We start from the raw sequence: 5,505 nt of genomic DNA on the forward strand, positions 1-5,505 counted from the left end.
CATTCTGCTAATATTAGCAGAATAACTATTCTGCACACCACTTCCGCACTACACGCTGAATGCAAGTGCACTGCATCTTCTTGACGACGAGCACTGCAATATAGACTAGTGAACTTCGCGTCGGAAAAAACTGCACGCAGTGTTTTTTCGGTACTATTTTCGCTCTAATTTTTTCATTGTTTATCGGAACGAGGCGTATAATATACCGTTGAAAAGCTATGGATTAGGCGCAACTTCGCTATGTTGAACACTTTTCGAAATTCCTCGTGGTTTAAGAGCAGTTTCAAAAATGGCGCAGCGGATGACGAGTGGCAGCGAACGTATTTTTGTGATTTTTTCTAAACTGCTCATCGGAATAAAGCAAATGATACACCGTTGGAAATATATTGTCACGGCGCATCTTTTTCATATCTATTATGTTTTCTGATTCGTTACGGTTTAAGAGTAGTTTCAAATTTACTAAATCGTGGAACTCTGTTTTTCAATTTTTTTTGAAATTTTCGGTAGTTTTCTAACCGTTTGTCGAAACGAGACGTATGATACACCGTTGGAAAGCTATGGACAAGGCGCAACTTTCATATGTTGAAATAGTTTTGAGATTCCTTACGGTTTTTAGTTAATTTTGAAAATCGTGCGGATGACTTCGAGAGGCAGCGGCTGTTTTTTCGTGAAATTTTTACGAACGGCTGGTCGAAATAATTCAAATCATACGCCATTGGAAAGATATCAACGAGACGCAACTTTTTCATGTAGAACACTCTCTCTAATTCCTTACGGTTTAAGAGCAGTTTCGATTTTACCGAAAAGCGGACACTCTGTTCTTCGCGAGACCCAAATCGTCATATTTACTGCATCGGACAGAAGAACGCATTGCTTCAGAACAAATACCGCACTGGATCAGATGGGCAAGTGCACTGCATGGTTTATTTTTGTTTAAACGTATTTTTTCTCGGACGGGGAAAGAAGAACACACTGCTTCACACGAAATACCGCACTTCATTAGATGGGCAAGTGCACTGCATGATTTTTTTTGTGGGACGTAAATTTTCCCAAACCAGGTGAAGTGCACTTCACGCCGAGCGTTGGTGAACCGCAATATTACAAAAAGTGAACCTCGAGACAACCAAATTTTCTGAAACAAGGTGGAGTGTACTTCACGTCGAGAGTTGGGCATGGAAGTGGACCGCAAGTACAAAGCAAGTGAATTACATCTAATAAGAAGTGAGCTGCTTTGAGATGTTCTTGTTTGTGTTTGCCAAGTGGGTCACGGAAAAGTTATATAGCAAACATCGCAGAAGAACAAATTGAGCTACAAAGCATACACAACTACTGATAGTTTTACACGGCCACTCACCAATACAATATCTGCACTCTCCACCGGCCGAACCGCACAAAATTGTACGGGGTACACTTTCACTAAGACAAAACTAACTATCCTGGTGATGACGTGCAGTTTTTACAAAGAACTAATGAAGTGCAGTTTTCAGCACAACAAAATTGAGGAACCGGCCATCCAACCGTACTGCATCACTTCACCTTTTCCTGCAAAAATAAGTAAAATGAACCTCAATAGCAAACCACATCGGACTTACATTTACACTTTTTTTCTTTTCAGAAAAGCACAAAAATCAAGGAAGTGCAGAAGAGCACTATGTGTCTCCTGACGCTCTACTCACCATGCTTGCAGTAGGCCGCGGGGAAGGGAGATGCAATGGGGAGAGGAAGGCCATGGGAACCTCCATACCGGTCCAGCGAGCTGCTCATGGTGCGCCCGCGAGCTGCACCCCAAGCGAGTGAAATACGAAATGGTTAAAAATTATTACTGTGGCATGTAGCCACCTACGACGAATTGCAATCCTGCCTGATGCCCGATCTGCACTGCACGAGGGGTCGCAGTGCACTACACGCCCACGGCCATGCTGCTCCAGCGATGGAGGATGGAAGGTGGAAGAGGGGGGCACAGGGGCGGCAAACCATGAACTTGGCGGCGCCTACGAGGGTACTTGGGGCGCGATCTAACCGCGGGTGCCTGGATCCATCGTCTGAGGCTGAGGCTGCTGCGTTCATTGGTGTGATGGGGACGGGGCCTAGCAGCACGGCGGTGTTACCCGACACCACATGGAGGTCGCCAACGGGGATGGGATTTTGTCTTACCAGCGATGGGATCTGGCCGGAGATATGAGGTGCATCACCTCCTAGTCCTTCCAGTGCGCCGATGCAGCACGCTGTCCTCCGTGTCCCGCGTGTGCCCCCACCCGTGTGTGGTGGAGCACCCTCATCTTCCTCTCTGACCCGCCATGAGGGTGGTGGCCCGCGGCAGAGATCCAAATGGGTAGATGAGGTAGGGGGGCGGAGCCACCTGGGAGCAAAGGTGCGGCGGCTGGGGCGCCTGCATCTGGCGGCAGCGGAGGTCCGCTAGATCCGACAGCAGCGGCGCAGAAAGAGGTCAACAGGGCAGGGGTGGGCTCTGGATCCGGCAACCACACCATGGAATGAGGTCACCGGCGCGGGGTGCTATGGATCCGAGCACCGGAGCATAGAAGGAGGTCATCGGGGGCGACAACAGTGGTTTGGAGAGGCCACCCATGGCAGATGAGGTGCCGGCGCACTACGTGGTGGTTGGCAGCGGCGCGGTGGGAGGTGGTGTCCTGGAGGTGGCTCGTGTTGTGGAAGGTGGTGGCCATGCGGTGGCAGGCGTGGTGGGAGGTGGTAGGCCGGGCGGCGGCATGGGGTGGTGGGGGATCGGGGATAAGGTGGTGGGTACTGTTATGTTCGTAGCGGAGGTGGGGGTGCTGGTTTGTGCGCATGGGTGGGGTTAGTTTGTAGCTTCGGGGTGGGCGACGGGTGTTATCAGAATAAGCCCGGGTGTGCAGAATAAGGTCTTAAGGGGGTGTTATCATAATAGACCCACCCTATATATATATATGTGTGTGTGTGTGTGTGTGTGTCATATATATTTGCTGTGAAAATTGTTGGATTAAAAAAACAGAAAAAAGAGGCAATGCAGGATCTTTGTCGTTAGCCACTTATGGCAAAGCCACCTTTGTCGACAGCCGCGAACGGCGAAGGCACCTTTGCCGACAGCCGCGGACGGCAAAGAAGCCACAGGGCGGCCACCTGTGCTCCTTGGGAGCTGACCCATTTGGTCAGTTTGCCTACAACGGCGGACGGCAAAGGCTTTGCCTAAAGTGGCAGATGGCAAAGAAGGACCAAATTTGCCTACAGTGGAGGACGGCAAAGGCTTGTCATGCAGTGACGTCCAACTGACGTTATTCGGCGGACGGCAAAGGCCGGATGCTTTTTTCCGTCAGCGGTGGATGGCAAAGGCGGTCGTTAGCCACCTAACGGACTAACAACATATTTATTGATGTCTGCTTTCTTTGCCGTCAGCTGCTGATGGCAAAGGCCCTTTGCCGTCAGCCCTAGAAAGCAGATGGCAAAGTAGCTCTTTGCCGATCCTACCTTTGCCGGAGTCTTTTGCCGTCCGCGGTAGACGGAAAAGGCCTTTGCCGTCTGACGTGGCAGATGGCAAAGTAGCTGATTCCTGTAGTGCCTTCTCAAAATAACATGGCTAAAGAAATTTATCCCTACAAAATCATATAGTCTGGCTATGCTCTATCTTCATCACACAAAATATTTAAATCATGCACAACCCTGATGACAAGCCAAGCAATTGTTTCATACTTTAATGTTCTCAAACTTTTTCAACTTTCACGCAATACATGAGCGCGAGCCATGGACATAGCACTATATGTGGAATAGAATGGTGGTTGTGGAGAAGACAAAAAAAGGAGAAGATAGTCTCACATCAACTAGGCGTATGAACGGGCTATGGAGATGCCCATTAATAGATATCAATGTGAGTGAGTAGGGATTACCATGCAATGGATGCACTAGAGCTATAAGTGTTTGAAAGCTCAACAAAAGTAACTAAGTGGGTGTGCATGCAACTTGCTTGCTCACGAAGACCTATGGCATTTTGAGGAAGCCCATCATTGGAATATACAAGCCAAGTTCTAGCTATAATGTAAAATTCCCACTACTATATGAAAGTGACAACATAGGAGAGTCTCTATCATGAAGATCATTGTGCTACTTTGAAGCACAAGTGTGGAAAAAGGATAGAAACATTGTCCCTTCTCTCTTTTCCTCTCATTTTTTTATTTTTGTGGGCTTCTTTGGCCTTTTTTTTATTTGGGCTTCTTTGGCCTCTTTTATTTTTTTTATAAACTCCGGAGTCTCATCCCGACTTGTGGGGGAATCATAGTCTCCATGCATCATCCTTTCCTCACTTGGGACAATGCTCTAATAATGAAGATCATCACACTTTTATTTACTTACAACTCAAAAATTACAACTCCATACTTAGAACAAAATATGACTCTATGTGGATGCCTCTGGCGGTGTACCGAGATATGCAATGAATCAAGAGTGACATGTATGAAAGAATTATGAATGGTGGCTTTTCCACAAATACGATGTCAACTACATGATCATGCAAAAAACAATATGACAATGATGGAGCATGTCATAAATAACAGAACGGTGGAAAGTTGCATGGCAATATATCTCGGAATGGCTATGAAAATGCCATAATAGGTAGGTATGGTGTCTGTTTTGAGGAAGATATATGGTGGGTGTATGGTACCGGCGAAAGTTGGGCGGCACAAGAGAGGCTAGCAATGGTGGAAGGGGGAGAGTGCGTATAATCCATGGACTCAACATTAGTCATAAACAACTCATATACTTGTTGCAAAATTCTATTATTCATCGAAATGAAGTACTGCATGCATGCTCCTAGGGGGATAGATTGGCAGGAAAATACCATCGCTCGTCCCCGACCGCCACTCATAAGGAAGACAATCAAAAAATAAATCATGCTCCAACTTCATCACATAACGGTTCACCATACGTGCATGCTACGGGAATGACAAACTTCAAAACAAGTATTCCTCAAATTAACAACTACCCAACTAGCATGACTCTAAAATTACCACCTTTATATCTCAAAACAATTATGAAGTATCAAGTTGATCATAGTGTTCAATGCACTTTCTATGATAGTTTTTATTATACCCAACTTGGATGCCCATCATATTAGGACTAATTTCATAACCAAAGCAAATACCATACTTTTCTAAAAGACTCTAAAAATAATATAAGTGAAGCATGAGAGATCAATAATTTCTACAAAATAAAACCACTGCCGTGCCCTAAAAAGATATAAGTGAAGCACTAGAGCAAAATTGTCTAGCTCAAAAGATATAAGTGAAGCACATAGAGTATAATAATAAATTCCGAATCATGTGTGTCTCTCCCAAAAGGTGTGTACAGCAAGGATGATTGTGGTAAACTAAAAAACAAAGACTCATATCATACAAGACGCTTCAAGCAAAACACATATCATGTGGTGAATAAAAATATAGCTCCAAGTAAATTTACCGATAGATGAAGACGAAAGAGGGGATGCCTTCCGGGGAATCCCCAAGCTTAGGCTTTTGGTTG

The sequence above is a fragment of the Triticum dicoccoides genome, chromosome 6B, assembly GCF_002162155.2.
Source record: "Triticum dicoccoides isolate Atlit2015 ecotype Zavitan chromosome 6B, WEW_v2.0, whole genome shotgun sequence".
Classification (NCBI taxonomy): Eukaryota; Viridiplantae; Streptophyta; class Magnoliopsida; order Poales; family Poaceae; genus Triticum; species Triticum dicoccoides.